This window comes from Pseudonaja textilis, chromosome 1, assembly GCF_049901715.1.
Source record: "Pseudonaja textilis isolate UNSWEBS1 chromosome 1, rPseTex1.2, whole genome shotgun sequence".
NCBI classification, from domain to species: Eukaryota; Metazoa; Chordata; class Lepidosauria; order Squamata; family Elapidae; genus Pseudonaja; species Pseudonaja textilis.
In genome coordinates this window covers 185611887-185634576 of record NC_141990.1, presented here as the reverse complement: position 1 = coordinate 185634576, position 22690 = coordinate 185611887, and positions in this window count along the sequence as shown.

Here is a 22690-nt window from a genome sequence, read left to right as displayed (position 1 = left end):
CATGTTTTCGAGTTGCCATCTAGGTTTTGTTTCTTGTGGAACAGGGAAAGGCCCTGAAGGTGTGGGTTCTTGTGGGATATACAAAGTTTTGGAAATTGATGATGCACTCCTGTGCCTTTGAATGTTAGCTCCAGAACCTTCTCTTAGTAGTCTCAACATCATGTCCCACTAATCACTTTATGAAGATGTTGTATTAACAGGGGTTTTTTAACGGCACATCCTCATGACATTGCCCTGATCTCACCTCCAGCTTTTGACTAACATAGCTGTTCAACTGTTGTTTAGCATTCAGGTAATGTCTGTCCAAACTTTGTAAACATTGGTTTGGTGGTCTTCTGAATGAGAGGTGGACCTATGTTTAATAAATAGGTCCTTGGGTGTATATCTGCATTTGTGCAGGTGTGTGTCAATTCCTTAGGTTCAGAAGTATGCAAAGATTCAGCTCACCCCTCCCAGGTCTTCCTACCACCCATCCCAACCCCTTAGGCATCTGATATAGGAAACCATGGTGCTTTTCCTCTGCCAGTTTTGACTGCTTCTGCTGATGCTGCTCTGTTCCAATAAAGACTCAACTGAGAATATGTGCAATGTGAAGGCACTCCTTTCCTTTGCTACGTCCAGGCCAATAGGCGAGATCCTTCCTACCCTTTCCTTTTCTTATGCTCACTAGCTGGTCTCTGTGACCTGTCTCCCAAAGCAAGCCCAGTTCTTTCAGACTGCCAGACTGCCTTTCTATTCATGAAGGTGGCATCCGGGGGAAATGAAAACAAGGCCCCAATTTCTCTTGGATTGGGCAAGGCATTATCTTTCAATTTCACTCGTACTTCCTCATCTGTAAAATGGGGTGCTTCCTAATACCTCTTTTTGTCCCCCTCTCCCAGTCTTTTCTCTTCATGCTACTCGCTAGAGAGATGTCATCTGTGTTTCAGGCTGGCTGCTACAGGAAGTAGTCTGAAACACAGCTGACAGGTACAGAAAGCAGTCCCTCAGTGCAATAAGAGAGTTTCTTCCCACTTCACTTGGCAATTCAAAACTGAACCTGTCAGCCATTTGGGGGGTACATTACGTGGGTTCTTAGATCAGTTCCAGAAGAGCCCTATTGCAGAACAATATTATTCCAGAATACAGAATAGTGCTAAGCAGTGGTGGGATTCAAATTTTTTTTACTACTGGTTCTGTGGGCATGGCTTGGCGGGCATGGCAGGTGAAGGATACTGTAAACTCTCCAGTCAGAGATGGTATTTGCCAGTTCTCTGAACTACTCAAAATTTCCACTCCCGGTTCTCCAGAACTGGTCAAAACCTGCTGAATACCACCTCTGGTGCTAAGTCCATGTCCAAAGCTGCTAATGTGGTTTCCTCTGAACACACTAATACAAACATGCATGCAAGACCTGTACACATTTAGCAATAGCACTTAGACTTATATACTGCTTCACAGTGCTTCACAATACTTTCTACATGATTTACAGACTCAGCATATTATCGCCCCGACAATCTGGGTCCTCATTTTACCAGCCTTGGAAGGATGGAAGGCTGAGTCAACCATGAGCCCTGTGGGGATCAAACTCCAGGCTGTGGGCAGAGTTTGCCTACAATACTGCATCCTAATCATTGGGCCATAAGGTTCACAAGGGCTCACATTTGACAGGTGATTGACCCCACCCAATGAGTGACCATCTCCCCAGGCCTAGCTCATATTAAGGAATGTGATAGGTGTATATGCTCCCACCAATTAGGGACAAAGCCAAGGAAGTCTACCAATCATTTTTTCCTTAACTTGTCCTGAACTAAATCTGTAAGAATAGCATTCACTGGCCTCATTATCAAAGCAGAGTTCAGCTATCAGGATGACAAATGCTACGCTGGCATAAACTCTTCTGCCAGCTGAAGGACTGGTGGATTGCACTTTAATGCAGCTGTGAAGAAAAGCCCATGGACAGCACTGATATGCCAAGTGGCTTGAGTCTGCATGCAGTAAAAATCCTCCTCAGCCAGCAGAGGAGAAATTTGCTTATTCCCATCCAATTTCCTCAAGCTGAGCATTCTCCAGATGTTATGGATTTCAACTTCCAGAAATCTCTACCCGTCATGGCCATGGTTGAGAACTCTGCACATCATGAAGGTGTTTAGCTTCCTCATTCATCACCCTTTAATCTCAATGAAATCAATGAAACTACTTTAGGCCTGACCGATCTAATTCTGATTTATTTCAAACAGGACCTTCTCCCACTTTCACTAAACCATCTTACAAGGATGATTCACAACATGTTTTTTTCTCCTGCTGTATTACCATTACCATGTATTACCACTAGTTTCACTTTATTCCCAGATGGTAAGAAAGTCAGTTTTTAAGTTGTCCTTAGCTGGGCTGGGGTTTTAGTAGTATCTTTGCCCAAGGAGTAGTCAAATAGCTGCCAGTAATCTCAGACAAGGCAACAGTGGGAAATTAGGAACTGGTAATATAATGTCAGTGTCGTTTTACTTTTGTTTTTTGTTACCAAGGATAGGTGGCAAGCATTTCATTCCTGCAATGGAAAACCTTTGATCTAGGTTATCTCACCTGATTTCTCTCTTTACATAGAAGTAAAGATTAGATTCTCTCCATCCTGGAAGTTACAGGATATTATCTCAGAAATGAGGTAAAATATATATATATACCTGTGTTTCCAAGTCCACATATGCATATTATTCTCATAAGAATGATAAAAATAATCTTAATATAGATTCGCTGTGTATTAGGACTTTTGCTTTCAAGGCTGGTTGTTTTTATTGATTTAATTGATTCCCTCTTTGAAACCAAATTTTCCCAGGGCTCTTTACAGTAAATTTAAATCACAAAAGAAGTAATAATAATATATTTATTAAAATAAACCTCAAAAACAGTCACCAGCCTGAAAGGCCTAAAAGATCAAAAATATCTTTGGTTTCGAGACCAGAAAATTTGTGCCAGGGATATCTCCCTGAGGAAGACTTTTCAATCCTTTTAGAATATCTTACAGATAACAGATAATCAGAGTTGGAAGGGACCTTATACGTCATCTAGCCCAACCTCCCGCCCAAGCAAGAGACTCTATACCATTTCTGACAAATGGCAGTCCAATCTCTTCTTGAAAGTCTCAAGTGATGGCGCTCCCACAACTTCCAAGGGCAAGCTGTTCCATTGGTTGGCTGTTCTCACTGTCATAAAGTTTCTCCTTATTTCCAGGTTAAATCTCTTCTTGTTCAGTTTCCATCCATTACTCCTTATCTGGCCTACAGGCACTTTAGAAAATAGCTTGACCCCTTCCTCCCTGTGGCAGCCCTTCAAATATTGGAAGACTGCTATCATGTCTTCCCTGATCCTTCTCTTCACTAGACGAGCCAAGCCCAGTTCCTGTAACCGTTCTTCATATGTTTTAGTCTCCAGTCCCCTAATTATCCTGGTTGCTCTTCTCTGCACTTTTTCTAGAGTCTCAACATCTTTTTTATAATGTGGTGACCAAAACTGAATGCAGTACTCTAGGTGTGGTCTTACTAAGGCTTTATAGAGTAGTCTTAGTACCTCACTTGATTTCGATTGTATCCCTCTATTAATACAATTTAGGATTGCATTAGGTTTTTTTGGCTGCTGCTGCATACTGCTGGCTCATATTTAGCTGGTTGTCTGCTAAGACCCCAAGATCCCTCTTACAGTTACTACTGTTGAGCTTGGTTTCACCCAGTCTATATGTGTATTTTTGGTTTTTCTTGCCTTTACTTTTCTCTACGTTGAATCTGCCCATCTTCCTTATTATTAGTGATCAGTTGTCCCCAGTTAAATATTAAAACATAGCACATATTTGTTTATGTACCAGTAAGAACAGGGCGGTTAAACTCATGGCCCGCAGGGCGGATGCGCCATGCACTGGCCACGCCCACGCCCAGTTTAGTGAAGGGGAAAAAAGTTGCAATATGTCATGTGATGACGGCTCGAGTTTGACACCTCTGAGTTAGAGGGTGACACCAAACTTTTCATAATCCATCTTCATATCACTGTATATGAGAAAACAAAAATAAAAATCACTGCAGCACCTGCGGCAAATAGCGATGACACCAAAGCAATGGCATGTGCAAGATGCCAAACCATACAAAAAACCCACCATTACATAGTTCATCCTGATGTCTGCCTGAAGTACTGTAGCTGAGTAACATAATTTGCATTGTGATCTTGGAATGCACACCCAATCATTCATTCCATCCTGCAAACTTCCATGCAAAGACAAATCCCCAAATCTAAACGAATGTTCTTAACTGTCGCTACCCCTTTCTCTCAATGGATTCTATTTTATGCTTTATAGATTGAACCTATAAAGCATCATTATTACCTTTCACGCATTTACCTTTCTACCAATAATGAAAGCCAATAGCTTCTGTTTAATTGACCAAAACAAATATATGTTGCTCTCTCTCTCTCCATCATCCAGCTACACAAACAATACCTCTGGATATTATGTTTCCTTAAGTTATATTCTAGATGAATTTAATAATAGATGCCAATCACTTATTACATATTAGGTGCACAACATCCCAAGAAGTCATATTAAGTTGTGTGTTTTTTGTGTTTGCAGTCTATTAAAAAAAAAAAAAATCACCAAACAAATTTAAAATTTCTCACACATTGTTATCCTGATTATCAAACAAGGATTTATATAACTCAAACTTCTCTCAAAATATTATCCTGATTATCAAACAAGGATTTATATAACTCAAACTTCTCTCAAAATATTATCCTGATTATCAAACAAACAAAGATTTATATAACTATATTTTAGTACTAAAAATTTCCACAGAAAGTACTTACTTGTGAATTTTTCTTAAAAGAAAACATGTAAAAGGATTGAATAGAAGACATTAAAAATAGACTATGCATTAATACTTAATAATTAAACAAAGGACAAATATTTTGAAAACATATAACACTAACATCTCCCAGATGTTAATCTTGTATGCCACCCTTATCCCACTCTTTTGCTAATGGAAATTAGAAAAAGAAAAATATGACCCTGATTTGGGCGATTAATTACCCAAATATATTGCCCTTACAATGGTGCATTCTGAAAATTCAGATATTGTTCCAGAAGCACCTGTGGATGGAAAGACATGTCTGGTTTGCCTTTCAGGCTTAGATGGGAATATGGTTCAAATTTAGGTTCATTGTTATATATGTTATCAAAAATAGCATTTTTTTATTTCTTAGATGGACTATACTATAGCATCAGCATCACTTTCTTTCTGTTCCCCATTTCACAAGCAGCTATCTCAACTCTTTGCAAAATCACCATAAATATTATAAAGAAAAATGGGATAGGTAATTTTATGGTATGGATATATATGAAGCTGGACAAAACAGGGTGGTTCAGCTATTTATAAGTGGGAGGGGGGAGACAGCATTGACCATGGAAACAGGAATAAAATGAAAGTTTTGTTTTTCCCTCACAATCCTTGTGTGTCCCACTTGTATATCGACAACTGAAAAGGAAAGAAAAAAAAACCCCAGAAGGTTCCACTTGTTGGGTACCTATAGACATTGTTTTCACTGTAAGCACTCTGGCATTTAGAATTTATTAGCTGGAGAAATAGCATATCATAAGATGGAAAGATGACATTGGTGTCGGTTGGAGTGTCGGCCAAATCTCATTACAACAGCTTCTTTTATTAAAGGCATTGGCCTTTTCCATTATTTTTTCTCCCTTTGCCTTCATTATTTATAAAATCTTTTCTGTCTTTCCTTTCTGCCCATCTGGAAGCCTCAAGGCAGATCAGAAACAGAAGTTAAAACACATGATAAATCAGAGTAAAATAGAAAAGCACAAACCGGATTTGGCTGAAACATAACTCACAACAGGAAGAATTTAAAATCAATCTAAAAACAGAGCAAGGGGAAAACAAAAGCAAGCAAATAAAAAAAGACAACAAATGGGCAAAACACAGAAAGACAAGAAATTCCCACTATAGAAGGGAATTGTTAGGCGAGCTATCATGCAAATAACGACATCAGCGGATAACAACCAATAAAACAACTTAGTTGCCACAACTAAAAATCCCATCCAGATGGTTAAATGACAATGGACTTCTCTTGCCATAAGATTTCCACAGCTGTGGGAGGGCAAACAGGTAATTTTAAGTTTAAAATGTCTTTTTTTCAGGATAAAAATAAAACGGAAGGAATATTTGCAAAAGCAAAGGAGTTGGGGGAGTTGTAATTGATCGAAAATGCATTTATGATGGGATGATTATTTTTTTTTAAGTCGACATTTTCAGCCCTATGGGGCTTCTTCAGGAAGGCTCCTCTGCCAGTTCCTGAAATTGCCACAATGTGCTTCATTATATTAAGTGCACTGCTGAATAATAGCATTAGCAATAGCACTTAGACTTATATACCACTTTACAGTGCTTTACATTGCAGCCTTCTCTAAGTGGTTTACAGAGTCAGTCTCTTGCCCCCAACAATCTGGGTCCTCATTTTACCCACCTTGGAAGGAAGGATGGCTGAGTCAACCTTGAATCTGATGAGATTCAGACTGCCAAATTGCAGGCATAACTAAAGATTTGCTGTATTGTAATATAAACAAAGATAGAATGGAACCCCCTTCCACCTTATATGTGTGTTTTTTTTAATCTTCCCACTAGTCCCATTCCATTTTTTTTCCCAAAGAGAAGAATAAAATGTTAGTTGACTTTTTCCAATGGCTAGTATTCATCCTGCCATGTATTCCCCTGAGATTAAAAGTCCCAAAGCTTTTTCCCAAGGTATTCATTCATTGTGGAATTCCCTAGCCAAGTCGGTCCTATTAGGACTCTGGAGTTCTAGCAGCAACCTAAGATATTGGCACCAGCTATGAGAATACTTTCCTGCTCCAGACAAGACTTATTTGTGTATGTGTGTGTGTGTGTGTGTGTGTGTGTGTGTGTTTGTGTGTGTGTTATGTATTTATATGTATGGTATTTAGGTTTCTTCGGATATTAACAAAAAATGGCTGCCAAAGCCTGACACACACGATTAAGAAAAAACCCAATACACAAGCCTGAGGATGGCAGATGAGATTCTGCTGAAACCTCACTATAACTTTAAAAGCACAACTATTAAGATGTGAGAAAATACCCGAAGAAACCTAAATGCCATGTGTGTGTATGTGTGTGTGTGCGCGCATGTACATACACACACATTATTTTCTTATTTAAATAGATATCTACCATTGCTAATTAAGAGGTTTTTTTTTAATGAGGATCACTTTGGTGAGCCAGCAATTTTGTTCAGTGGATAGAATGCATGTAGAAATAAACCCTAAAGTTAGCAGCATTTGTAAGAAAGTATTTGTATGAAAGAAATGAAAAATGTAGGATTTAAATTTAGAGGAGGAGGAAGAAGCGGGAAGGAAATGGAAAGCAAGGATGGTAACACAGTTACAGGTTATACATAAAACAGATTACAAGTATATTGCCAATTAAAACAGGTGCAACATGTTTTTTAAAAAAATTCTGTTTATTGAGACAAAGATGGCCTGAAATTTTTTGATGGATATGAATTCAACTGGTTTTTGTTGATAAAGGTTCCAGGGCATCTCAAAAGGTCTTGGGAATGCAAATGGGATTTTATCATATTACAATTGTTTAGCTACTTCTAACTTGATTCACCTGTAACCTGTATCTGCATAGCCACCTGTCTTCTCCCTTTCTCCCCCCTTCCAGCCAAATACAAGGCCACAGCATCCCATTTTAAATCCTGCATCAGTTTATCCACTCCACACATCTCATGAAGCAACCTATGGTTGATGCCTTTTAGTAACATTGGTTGGCCAGAAAAGAGGCTCCCAGGCACCTTCTGGTTTTTGACTGCCATAGATTAAAACGACTGCCTCCTACAATATTCTCCATTATGGAGACTGAGCTCATCAGAAGAGAAAAAGAACTGATCTGAGAGGAAAAGGAAGGGAGGGAAACTCTGAGACAATCAGTTGAATCAACAGGAGGCATGTTACATGGAGGTCTTCAAAGTTAAGTCTTTTAGATAAGAAGATAAAAGTATCACTGCTAACCATCACTGCATCTATTGCCCGTAGTGATCAATACAAGTGTAGGAAATGAAACTCATATGGTGAGTTTCATATATATCTCATATATCTTTTGACCAGTGGCCCATACTTCAATAATGAAATGTTCTACTTTGGCATACTTTTTTTCCTCTTTGAGAGATTATGGAATGGCATCCTTCGGGTTATCTGCAGGGCAGAGGAACCAACCTGGAGCTTTAGTTTGTTGATACAACTGGGATTCAAATGTCAGCAATATTGGTTTTCTTACTATCAATATGGGAATTCTCTAGCTATACTTCAAAGCTATTGAATGAAGCAAACTGCAGTGTTCATTCTTCAGTAGCGGAACCAGTGGCAGAAATTTTAACTGGCCCCGCCCCCATCTATTCTCTGCCTCCCGAGTCCCAGCTGATTGACTGGGTCTTTTTTGGTTGCCCTGCACAGGAGAACGGAGCTGGAAAGCAGGTTAGTGGGGTGGGGAGGGAATGGGGATTTTACAGTAACCTTCCCCTGCCTTGCCTACCAAGCCACACCTACCAAGCCACACCCACAGAACCAATAGTAAAAAAAAAAATGAATCCCATCACTGCTCCCCAGTATCATACTTCTATTCTTTCTAGTCCTCACCCTACTCATAAATGAATAAATAAAATGAATCTATTTTGCATCATTTAAAAAAAATCTAACAATTTCTCCTCAATTACTTAGAGCATGTTGCAGACTGAGCAGCAATGACTATTGATGAGCAGCTTCAATCTTTCTGTGTGAGTGTTACTGGACTGGTAATGGAAGGCCCTCCCAGGGAACTATAAGATGGAAAATTCTCCTTTATAATGTAGGGGTGGGGAGCACTCAGGTCAGCCTAGTGGGCCACAGGTTGTAGAGGTGACTTATCGCTATGCAAAACTGCATTGCATCTCCTGGGTCTGAGATGAGATCGGTTTACTTCTGAGACACTAACAGGACAACAGGACAAAAAAATACAATTTCATTCAAGTGCAACACGGTCCCTGCTACTGAAATAATACATGTGCTCTGATCAACAGTAGATGGCAGCCAAACCACTGGGCTATTTTTATCATTTTTTAGTACTGAATATGGTAAAGAGGTTAAAAGAGCCTATTTGTCAGTTCTGAAAGCATCCAGGCTCTAGAGTGAAGAAACAACAGAAAGAAAGAGAAGTTCAAGAAGCAAACTGTTTTATTTTCCAGGCATCCGTGTGTTTCCAAAACAAAAAACAAAAAAGCACAGTTGTGTTCATGAGGAGGAACATAATGTTTGGCTGAAGATTAACATTATTAATTACACATTATTATTGCTGTTTTATTGTTGTTATATTATTATCTCTTTTATTCATTAAACATGAAACTCAGTCAACTGAACGTTTAAAATGTATCACAAATATCACTGACTGGCGCTGATGGTTGATACAGTTTTGCTGCCAGCATCCTAGGTATCAGCAAAGTATTTTCTTAAAATCTACAACGTTCCGAGTAGCACCGTTTTTTGCAGGTCCGCTGGTGTTATTGCAGGAAGCTGCAATTTCTTGATGTATTTTATAAAATTCTTGGACATGGTACCAAGTGCCCTGATGACAATGGGTATCACTGTCACGTTTCATCCATAATCATGTAATTTTGATGGCCAGGTCACAATATTTCATTATTTTTTCCTAGTTCTTTTTCTTCAACTGGTGTCTCCCAGTACAGCGATATCAATAAATTGTATGCTTTGGCCCTCAGTATATCTGGCGTGTTGTATTCCAAATGATGATCTGTCTGTATTCAAAAGTTCCACAAGATCTTCATTCTCTCATTTTCAACAACTTTTTCCATTTTAGGTTCCCATGACTTTTCGGATACAGGTGAGGTATATTTTTTACATAATGACCAGTGAATTAATTTAGCAATTTGGTCATGTCTAGCTTTATTTTTTATATTACTACTACTACTACTGTGTTTCTTATATAATAAGGTCGGGTCTTATTTTTTTTTGAGCCCCGAAAAAATGGCTAGGTCGTCTTTTCGGGGGTGACTTAATTCCCCCCTCCTTGCATCTTCGGGTGGGCGGGCAGCAACAACTTGGATGTTGACCTCGGCACTGGTGGGGCACTTCGTATCAGGGTCAACGCAGGCAGCACCATATCTGGGTGTGCAACAAATACTTCCTAACGGCAAGCCCCCCCCACCATTCCCCACCATTTTGCACGTTTTAATATAGGCCTTAATTTGGGGGGGAGGGGCTTAATTTCATTTCATGCCTATAAAACATGCTGGGACTTCCTATTGGGGGAGGCCGTATTGTTGGAGAAACAGGGTACTACTATTACTACTTCTACTACTACTGTTCTTGTGGTGGGTCACACAGGCAGATGTTTAGATTGGATTTGGCACTTTTATCCACCTATCGAGCCCTTTCCAAGGACCTGGGATAAGCAGGTGCTGTTATTTGAGGGTGTTAAAGGAATCGACACAAGATGTTAGCTGCTCCAAGTAAAACTGGTTTTTTTTTTTTTTTTTTGCAATTGACTGATGCTGATTTTGTCAATGCCAACGGTATTCAAATGTGTATTCAAGTGTTCCAGATCTTTGGTCCCAATTTTTGCTTTCTTTTGCCACAGTCATTGTACTTCTATTTTCAGGTCTTGGTATTCTGTGATTTTCTCCAGGTTTTTTTCTTCTTCTTTGATGTCTCCAAGCACTGATGTGATGTCCATTATTCAATCTTTTTCTCTCTCTCTTATCAACTGTTTTTAAATATGGGATGTTATATAGTGGGTGTTTGTTCCAGATCACTTTAGTTTCTTCAAGCTCTATTACTTTGTTTATTTTGTCGTTCTACCAGTTCTTACTTATAGGCAAATGGTATTTCTTGAAAATATTACAATGTACAATTGTTGCTATACTTTGTCATGCCTTTGTAGTCAGTTTATGTGATCGTCGTGCAGTAGCTAACTTCTGACAGGGAGAGATCGAGCCAAGGCTACCTATCTGGATTAGAACCCATGGTCTCCTTGTTTTTAGCACGGTGCTTGTAATCGCCACTCCAAATTGGGCCGTTTTTAATTTTTACCTAATCCCAAAATTTATGGGAGAAAGACAACACACTTTCTACATTCAGAACTCTCTTTGGTTCTGCAGAATTGTGGATTTTTAAATAATACACTGGAGCAGTTTAATGGAAATAGAAATCTGACTTTAAAAAATGAATAAAAAGGAAGTAGGAGTAATATTCTTACAAGAAGAATTTTACAATCTGTTATGTCTTTGGAACTGGTTGGAGTTCCCAACCAGGTCCGCACTTTAAGCGGGAGCATCAGCAGCTCCCATTGGTTGGCTCCGTTTGGCAATCGGCTATAAAAGCCGGCTGCCGGACGGAGCCAGCCGTTGTTGTTCTCCAGCAGTCTGCCTTGTTAGCGGGCAGGCTCAGCAACCCTTTATTCCCCTGAATAAAGCCTTTACTTATATGCTCTGGTCTTGGCCTCGTTTGTCCCTTCGCTCTACAACACTGGCGACGAGGATGGGATACTACCAGCCAACCAGAAGCACCGAAGGCAAAAGAGCTGAAGCCACGGCATCTAGATCGTGAAGTTGCCTCGCTCACTGAGAGCTCGAGCTCAAACCGCTGCGTTTCGGAGCTGAAAGTCACGGCGCTGACAGCCTCAGTCGCCCGCTCGCAAAGGAGTGCGTGATTCAAACCCGCTGCGTTCGAGCTGAAAGTCACGGCGCTGACAGCCTCAGCCGCCCGCCGCAAAGAGCGCGTAATTCAAACCGCTGCCGTTTGAATTCAGATCAAGCTAGCGAAACACTGAGCTGAAGTCATTGAAGCTATTTCCGGCGCTGTTAGCCACCGCCGCATTGCACTCAGAAGGCGCGAGATTTAAACGGCCTTCACGAGGTTGTAGCTCACGGGGTGAGCCTCGGGCGTTGCAGCCACAGCCGCCAGTGCTCGAAGCTGCGCAAATCCAAGGGTCACGACCACCCAGAGAGACACTCGAAGCGGCGCAAATCTAAGGGCCACGACTACCCAGAGAGACAGCCTACCCACTAAGAGGCTGAGAGTCCCAAAATGAATGCCAATCAGGCATTCCCACCATTTAAGCCCAGTGAGGAGAAATGGGACTCCTACAAGAACCGTTTCAACCATTTCCTGGACGCCATTGGCCTGGCGGATGCCGCGAACACAGAAAGAAGTCGTACTTCCTAAGCTACTGCGGCGCTGAGGTTTTTGACACCGCCACCGCACTCTTCGCACCACGTGAGATAAAAACGTCCCATGGACCGAAATACAAGAAACACTCTCTAACCATTATTCTCCCAAACCTTCCCAGATCGCTAGACGTTTCGCATTCCGGATGAGGAAGCAGGCTGAAGGGGAGTCCATCAACCAGTACATGGCAGCCCTGAGGACAGCCGCGTTTCAATGTGAGTTCAAGAACTACTTAGACGACATGCTTCTTGACCAACTCGTTTGCGGGGTAAGAGATCAGACACTCCAACGACGCCTACTAGCCCAGAAAGATCTAAGTCTTTCCCAAGCGGTGGAAGAAGCCCTGGCCGCTGAGTTATCCGTGCAGTCCGCGGCCGAGATCCAGGGCACTGCACCAAAGCCAGGCATTTCCACCGCCCACTCGGAGGAAGTAATGAGCGAAGCTGAACCCCTGAAACCGCTGATGTCCATCGTCTAAGGCAACTGAGACAGCCCCAGGTAGGAGTGAGACAGAGAAACAGCAGTGGCCCGCAACAGATTCCTTTGTGCATGACCTGCGGGGGGGTCCATTCCTGGGCGTCTTGCAGATTTAGAAACGCCAGCTGCCTTAACTGCCACAAGAAAGGTCACCTCGCACGAGTCTGCCAGGCAGCACGAGCTCCATCCCAGAAGTTTCCCTCATCTCCTAGCCTCCAAAGGCAAGTAGAAGACTGTTACACGTGTTACCGCGCCAACCACACTTCCCAAACTCCTAATAAGATTAAACTCTCTCTCTCCTTAGAAGGTAAACCTTGTACCATGGAGGTGGACACCGGTTCAGCGCTCTCAATCATCTCCTGGGAGACGCTGAAAAGGATTCAACCCAGACTGACCCGGAAACAGCTACAAAAGTGCCACCTCACGCTGAGAGACTATCAAGGCAAGAACATCCCTGTCCTCGGAAAGGCAAGTTCCTTGTTAAATTCCAAACCTTCAAAGGCCATTTGCCTTTAGTGGTGGTTAATGGTACCCTCCCTAGCCTCTTGGGGTTAGATTGGTTCCCCTCTCTCGGCCTTAATGTCACAGGAATCCATGCTGTCTCAACTTCTGATGTAGACACATTATTCTCTGATTATTCCGACGTTTTCAGTAGCGAGCTGGGTTGCTACAATGGCACACCCATCTCTTTCTCTGTAGACCCCCAGGCAGTTCCTGTCTGCCTGAAATTCCGTAGGGTTCCTTCGCCATCCGCCCCAAATTGGATGCGGAACTTGACAAACTCCTCGAGCAAGGGGTAATTGAGCCCACTGATTTCGCCAAGTGGGAGACCCCCATAGTCACCCCACTTAAAAAGGACGGTAGTTTGAGAATTTGTGCTGATTACAAAACGACACTCAACCGTTATCTTCAGGTTAGCGCATACCCCGTTCCAGTTATCCAGCACCTATTGCACACTTTTGAACCCGGCACAATTTTTGCCAAACTAGACATGTCGCAGGCGTATCAACAGTTCCCTGTCGACAGCCACACAGCAGACTTACAAACAATTGTAACACACAGAGGGGCATTTAGGTGCAAGCGCCTCCAATTTGGCGTTAGCGTGGCCCGGGATTTTTCAGTCGCTAATGGAAAGAATCCTCCAAGGTCTTCCAGGAGTAGTCCCCTATTTTGATGATATTTTGGTCTCAGCGAAGGACAGGCCCCAGCTCCTCCAGAGGGTGAGAGCAGTATTGGAGAAGTTTAGACAGCATGGTCTCAAACTCAAACGGGAAAAGTGCACCATCGCCACTAAACAGGTGGACTTTTTAGGATATAGACTTGACACCTCAGGCATCCACCCAGTGGAGTCAAAAGTAAAAGCCATCCACGAGGCACCCACACCAAATAATAAAATGGAACTGCAAGCCTTCCTAGGTTTATTAAATTTCTACGCCTCATTCTTGCCACACAAAGCTTCAGTCGCTGAACCGCTACACAGGTTGTTAGATAAAGACGCTCCGTGGCACTGGGGCCCCAAGGAGTCTTTCACATTTAAAGCAATCAAATCGCTACTCACCTCTGACGCCGTTTTAATTCAATTCAACCAGCGCCTACCCTTGGTTTTAGCCGCTGACGTATCCCCCTTCGGGATAGGAGCTGTCCTTAGTCACAGGCTCCCCAATGGCACAGAAGCGCCAATTGCCTTTTCTCCAGGACCCTTTCCATGACTGAAAGAAACTACAGCCAGATTGACAAGGAGGCTCTGGCTGCAGTAGAGGCAGTCAAAAATTTCACGAATTCCTTTTTGGCCACCACTTCGAACTCATCACAGACCACAAGCCGCTCTTGGGACTTTTATCGGGAGACAGGCAAACTCCACAAGTTCTGTCCCCCAGGATGACCAGATGGACATTGTTTTTAGCGGCCTATTCTGCTCAAACTGATCCATCGCCCCGGTAAGACCTTAAGCCACGCAGATGCTCTCAGCCACTGCCCTTTACCGACCCCAGTTGAAGACCCAGCTCCGGTGCACGCGATCTTCAAAGTCACCGAACTTAAGCTACCGGTAACTGCTGATGACATCGTGGCACACTCCAAGAAAGATAGACTAATCGCCCAGGTTCTGGACTGGGTGGGGAGGGGGTGGCCGGAAACAAAGTGTTCAGTTGATTTTGTCCCATTTAAAACACATCAACAGGAACTTTCAAAACTCCAGGGATGCCTGTTGTGGGGTACCAGAGTCGTCGTCCCATCCACCCTTCGCGTGCCCATATTGAAGGTGCTGCACGAGGGCCATCCGGCATCGTGCGAATGAAGGCGCTGGCTCGCAGTTACGTATGGTGGCCCGGGATGGACGATCAGATCGCAGAGTGGGTAAGCTCCTAAAAACCCTGTCAGGAATCCAGAGCAGCCCCGCCAGCAGCTTCACCCACCAAGTGGGAAAGTGCCAATGCCCCCTGGTCACGGCTACACATCGACCTGGCCGGGCCGGTCCATGGCAAGACTTTCTTGGTGGTCGTGGATTCGTATTCCAAATGGATTGACGTTGCCTTACTCCCCACGACCACCACGCAGGCAGTTGTCAAAGCCCTGACCAGACTTTTTGTGACTCATGGGCTCCCGGACACGATAGTCTCCGACAACGGGCCGCAGTTCTCGTCCTGCGAATTTAGCAGGTATGTCACGAACCTGGGCATCCGACACGTCCTCACGGCCCCCTTTCACCCTGCTAGCAATGGGATGGCGGAGAGAGCCATCAGGTCAGCTAAAGAGGCACTAGCCCGATTCGGTCAGGAAGGCTGGCATTCCAAGTTATCCCGTTTCCTCCTCAGCCAGCATACAACCCCATGCACTAGCACTAACAAATCCCCGGCTGAACTGTTAATGGGGAGGCGCTTAAGGACCACTCTCGATAGGCTGCATCCCCACTACTGTCCTGATACCCCTTTGGGTTCTGACAGCCAGGTGCGAGACTTTGCCTTGCAGGACCCAGTCTTTGCGAGGAACTATGCAGGAGATCCATTGTGGGTGCCAGGGCAGATCGTAGCCATCACTGGTCCAAGGTCCTACCGGGTCCAATTAGAAGACGGTCGAGTGTGGCGGAGACACCTGGACCAGCTACGCAGGCGGCGGAGTGACCCGAACAACGGTGAGCAGAATCCAGCAACCAACCCACGAATCCTCACCCAGTTTCCAGAGGGAAATTCCCTGAGGGGCCAGACATTCCCACTCGAACAAAGTGACCAAAGAACGGACCTAGACCGCCGACCCGAAGCTCCTGCATGTCCACCCGGCGGGAGCACCGACCGTCCAGGCCAAGACACTCTACCGAGCCAAACCGAACGAGGGAGACTTCTCGCTCTCCGGTTCCAGTGCCAATCCCAGAGGACTCCATAGCGGCCTCGGACCCGCGCTCCTCGGACTCAATGCCAACCGGCAGTTCTCCTGAGCTACGACGTTCGGGTCGCCAGCGGAGTCCTCCAGCATACCTCAAAGACTATGCATGCACCCAGCCAGGGGGGAGGGGTGTTATGTCTTTGGAACTGGTTGGAGTTCCCAACCAGGTCCGCACTTTAAGCGGGAGCATCAGCAGCTCCCATTGGTTGGCTCCGTTTGGCAATCGGCTATAAAAGCCGGCTGCCGGACGGAGCCAGCCGTTGTTGTTCTCCAGCAGTCTGCCTTGTTAGCGGGCAGGCTCAGCAACCCTTTATTCCCCTGAATAAAGCCTTTACTTATATGCTCTGGTCTTGGCCTCGTTTGTCCCTTCTCTCTACAACACAATCCATCTACTAGCAGTTAATATTATTATGTTAATATTCTCTCTATTACTACAATTGTATTTATATTAACTTTGCATTCTTGTTTCAATGACTACAATAACAATTGTAGTAACTTTGCATTCTTATTTTAATGATTACAGCAATAGCTTAAAGAGAAGTAAACTGAGATATTTCTATTTAGGGACTATCAGTTTTAGGGATTAACAACAAGAGGTCAAAGAGTCAAATCTGCCTACCAGTCAAATGTAATTCATCTCTCAATGGACAAATCAAAAGTAATGGCTGCCCAGTGTAACAACGTTAACTAGCAGTTTTAGGAAGAGTTTAGCCCACCCCTTTTCTTTTTCCAAATAGTGAAGAAGTAAAACAAATGCCTGAAACAAAACCTCCAAACTGCCAAGACCACTAAGCTCAAGTAAATCTCCTTAATAGATTTGCATATGCTGGCTCACAGGTTATCTTAAATCAGCAGAAACTGGGAAGAAAGCAGTGGTGGGATTCAGCCAGTTCGCACCAGTTCGGGAGAACCGGTTGTTAACTTTCTGAGCAGTGTGGTGAACTGGTTGTTGGAAGAAATCATTAGGGCAGAGAGCCAGTTGTTAAATTATTTGAATCCTACCACTGGAAGTAAACAACCACTGACTTGCAGCAATGTCCACTTTATCTCACTATAAAACAGAAAATCTAACGCATGTCATCAAAAATAAGACGATCGTCATTTTACATCATTTTTGGCGAGCATTTATCGTGTAACTATAAAAATGTTGTTAGTAATCTTCTTAAGTGGGCACACTCTTCTGGTCTGTCCCCAGAGGGGTTTTAATAAGGACTAAGGGAGACACTGATAGCAGTGTTCCAATATTTGAGGAGCTGCCACAAAGAAGATGGGGGTCAACTTAATCTCCAAAGCACCTGAAGGCCGGAAAAGAAGCAATGGGTGGAAATTAACCAAGAAGTGAACCAACTAAGAACTAAGGAGATATTTCCTAACAGAACAATTGGTCAGTGGAACGACTTGCCTCCAGGAGTTGGGAGTGCTCTGACACTGGAGACTTCTAAGAAGAGATTGGAAAAACATTTTTCTGAAATGGTGTACAGCTTCCTGCTTTTGGGGTGGGGGGTGGGCAGTTGTACTAGAAGACTATGTATCTTGACAATGTATCAGAATGGTCAAACAAATGGCAACTTCAAATCTCAACAAATAAATGCTCTGTCTTACATATTGGCAAAAAAAAAAAATCAGAAAATAAAATACAAGCTGAATAGTCAAGACCTTGTTGATGATCCAAGCTCTGTCAAGGACCTTGGAATACTCATCTCTAATGATCTAAGTGCTAGAGCCCACTGTAACTACATAGCCCAAAAGGCATTAAGAGTTGTTAACCTAATCCTACATAGCTTTTTCTCTGGTAATATCACACTACTAACTAGAGCATACAAAACATTTGTGAGACCAATACTCGAATACAGTTCATCAGTCCGGAACCCACATTACCCAGAGTTGAGAAAGTCCAGGAATATTTCAAAGAAGTGTTCTCCACTCCTCTACTTGTTGCAGAATACCTTATGCCACCAGACTTGAAATTCTAGACCTAGAAAACCTTGAATTACGCCGTCTTCGGTGTGATCTAAGTATGGTATATAAAATCATACATTGCAATGTCCTACCTGCAAATGAATACTTCAGCTTCAATCATAACAATACAAGAGCACACAATAGATACACTCAAGGTTAACCACACCAAACTTGACAGCAGAAAATACGACTTCAGCAACAGAGTAGTCAATGTCTGGAATACTCTACCTAACTCTGTGGTTTCTTCCCCAAACCCCAAAAACTTTAACCTTAAACTGTCTACTATTGACCTCACCCCTTTCCTAAGAGGTCTGTAGGGGGCATGGATAAGCGCACCAACGTGCCTACCGTCCCTGTCCTATTGTTTCTTTTATTTTTCTTATATGTTCCCATTTCACGTATTCATAACAATGTATATGCTTATACCTATTATTTTGTAAGCAATTGACAAATCAAAATAAATAAATAAAATAAATAAATAAAAAATAAATAAAATAAAATAAAGATCTCCAAGATCCCTTCCAACTTTGCTATTGTGTTATTGGCTCAAACAAATTGTGTGGTCTCCGATTGTAACCTGGATTTTGGTCCTTCAGGCTTTCTGTATTTTTTTTCCCTACATTATCATTATCAATAACAAAATGTTCCTTATTTTCCAAGAGGACTTTCAATATCATGGAAAGCTCACTTTTAATCACACCAAACAGTGGTTAAAATAATTTTAATTTGGCAAGGTGAAATGATAGCATATCTTACCACCCAATACTCAAACCAAGTATCACATGAATGAATAGTTTTAAGGTCTTAATTCTCTCGTTAAAAAATTGCTGCCACAATATAAACCATAACAACAGAATCCTGGGGTACCTTTAAAGACAGGGAAAGGAGGAGTACATAGAAAGGTGGGAAATTCTCTCTATGCACCCGACAAAAGCTCATGTATTAATTAATAAATGTCTTTCTTCTGCAAGACTCCCTGTTAGTTTTCCTGCAACCTATTAACCACAGCTATGCCTGTAGAAATTTACAAATAAAATCAGAACTGAAATTAAAGAGCACTTTGTATCTAACTATGACTTTAATCAACCACGGTGTGCTCTGGTGTTTAAATAAGCCCCTGCAGTTGTAATCAGAAAGAACACGTTTCTACAGCGATAGAAAACTTGCACCTAAGTTTAATAAGGTTGTTGCCAGGAGGGATTCTACTCAGCAAAGATGTTGTGGTTCTTTTTAGAGCACTTCAGGCACTTCTTCCAAAAGGGCAACTGTTGTGGGAACAGGAAGTAGTTTCTGCGGATAGAAAAAAGAATCCGTTATTGCACTGTTGGTATACAGACTACTTTCACTGTATTTCCGTTTATTCCATATTTGTTTATTATTGGATACTATGAGAAAAGCAAGAATCCGGGGTAAGGATTTGAATGGAGCAGTAAGCTTTCTTTCAATGTTCAGATCCTTTTAATTACTCCCCCTTTCAGAAGATTCAAGGGGAAATCCTTGCTTGGACCTGAACGAAAGAACTAACTCATGGTCCTGCGATCTTTTTGGATTCAGGGGTGCTGCTGAAGGAGAAGGCAAAAATAGCAACCAGGAGGCCTTGTGCCCATCTTTGCTCTGTATACCAGGTGGGCTTTTATCTGGAATAAAATGCTCTGAGAATAGTTATTCATGCCTGTTATGCCTCAGGATGAGATTATAATTCACTCTACATGGCAGGTACATCTGAAGACCACCTGGAAAGTTCAAATGGTTCAGAATGCAGTGTCCTCACTGCAGTTTCTGTACTGACATGTTACACCATTATTGCAGTGTGTTTCAAGTACTGCTCTCTTTAAAGCCAAATGACTTGGAAACTGTGTACCTAAGAAACTTATCCCAAAGAGTCTCCGCCAAGGCAACCATATGGTCAGAGAAAGCCTACTAAGCCCTTAGGTCTCCACCTGCTAGGAGATGTAGCAAGAATATTGAGTGTTCTTGATGATAGCTCTCCTCCTATGGAATATTTTCCTCCAGAGGCAAGGGATGTTTGGTATTTTTGAAGTTAGCAAAAAAATGGCTTTTCTTGAAAGCTTTTGTGTAAGCAGTGTTTCTCAGTCTTAGTAGCTTGCGGATGGGTGGACGTAACTTCCAGAATTCCATGCTGGCTGCGGAATTCTGGGAGTTCAAGTCCACACATCTTCAAACTGTCAAGGTTGACAAACAACACACAGCCACACAGGGGCATTTATGAATGCGTATGTTTGTGTATTCTTCAAATTATTTGGTATTAGTTTTATAATTTCGTTATTGAATTATTTTATTGCTGTTTTGATATCTATAATTGCCTACAATCATGAAGAATGAGGTGGTAGATCATTTCCATTAAAAAACATTAATTCAGATTTGTGGAATTTTGGCTTAGCATTTTCTGGGAAACCAGCCAATGTACATCTCTGTCAATCTCACCTCCCAAATGGTTACCATTTAGATCAAATGCTAACCTCTTCATTTGCTTGCTTGTAACAAGTGTGCTTATGTATTACTTCAACCTTCCAACTCTTAAGCATCAATACAGCAGAGAGTCAGTGATGCTATACAAATACAAACACACACACACACACACACACACATTTATCAGTGCTACAACTTACACACACTTCTAAGTCATCCAATCTATCAAAACAGTCAGTGATACTGATATTGCCCTATATTCCATACATGTTCAAATTGATAATGCCCTAATCCATCTCAAGTACATCCTATCTTTTCTCTGCCATCCTGAGGGCTGTTTGGAAAAGATTTTAAAAGCTTTCCACAAGAAAAAAAATCAAGAGTGAGGGTACAGATCTAATTTATGGTGATAAAGAATTCCACTAAAAGGAAGCTTCTGTTGAAAAGAAACTCCTTTCATTGAACCAAATGTGGGGTAGGGATTAGTGCCCACAAGATCAGAAATGTACTTTTGGTTTAAGGGGCTTTCAGGATAACTTGCAAGCAGACTAGAAAATGGTGAGAACAGATCTGGGGATGCATTCTAGAAAAAAATATTATAAAGAGAGGAAGATGACAACCAGCAGGACCCAGATGAATAAACTCAATTGTGGTGACAATGGAAGACCTGAACAGCTAAATGAAGGTCAGATCCTGCTGGGGGAAAAAATCTATCTCCTGGATTACTAAAAGTCAATGTGGACTTGATAACATGTAATCAATTAATTATATAGAGAAAAGAGCAAGTTTTCAGTCTTAGACTGTGCTCTCTCCTAGGTGTTGTTTTTCTAAAAGTCGAAGAGTTAGTACACTAAGTATATGACCTAATAGATGTAAGGCATCCAGAAAGTATCCATGATATCAATCACTCCGAGATGTTATCTCTCCGATTGATTTATTAGAAACAGATCTGGCATGTCAAAAGCAATTTCCCAAGTGAAAGTTTTTTTGCACATTACAAAGAATCCACCTTCTCTCCTCCCACTTCTACACTTCATAAATCACGAGAACCAATTAACTGAAACTGGAAATTCTTAATATGACATACAGAATAATCTTGAACTTTTCAATTCCTCTAACTGTCTAAAAAAATGTGGCAGCTGAATTTCAAACAATAGAATAGACAATAGAATTGTATCAATTCTTCAAGAGGGGTGCTTCATCTCTCACACAGACTATATACAACATCTCTGTCCAAGTTATTACACCAGCTGCACTTTGGGGTATCTTCATGATCCTGATGTGACTTCTTCATAAGCTTCTTTTTGCTGTCTCCAAACAGGTTTATGTATAGAAGTCCTTTGGCCAAGTGTGCAAGAAGCTGCAAAGTATACCCTGGTGAGAGGAATGAGTTAAAACAAAAATGATCATATATATTTTAATCAGCCTTTTTTATTTAATGTTAAAATTTAATATAAAATATTTTGGGGAACAAAACAGCTCAATAATATCAACATAAACTTAACTCTCAACTGCATTCTAGTTGGCCTGCTAATGTGAAGATAATATGAAAATAAGAGGTAAGTTAAAACAGCAGCCCCCAACTTTTTGGGCACCAGGGACTGGTTCTGTGGAGAGAGGTTTTGCGTGTTGCCTGCATTCCACAGATGGGGCTTCGCTTGTTTGTATGGGCCGGTTTCTGGCATTCCGCGGCCTGGTATTGGTCCATGGACCAGGGATTGGGGACCCCTGTGTTAAAAGTTCTGGTAAATAACCTCTCTGAATTAGTACAAAGACTTAGAAGATCAACAAATAGACAATTTGAGATAATGTAAGAGATCTGGCTGGGGAGAAAAATCCGGGTGCAAATGCAAAAAAAAAAGAGGAAAAGAAAATCACATTTAAAAAATATATGAAAATATTATTGCAGTCCTCAGGATTTCAGGAGTAAGTTATTGATCCCAAATATTTGTCAGGGATTTTTGCAAGATCCCAAGATCTTGCCAAATTGACAAAACGTGTGTTATGATGTCAAAATGCAAGGCTTGCCCATCTAGACTTTCAGTATCATCAAGACAGAAGCCCAGAGGCGGAGTTTATGTCTCACTGTTGCAGTATGTTTGGTTATTTGACCTTGCTTGTCCCTGCTGTAGATTCCATTCTATTGAATCAAAGCTAATAACAGCAGCAAAAAAAAATGATCCT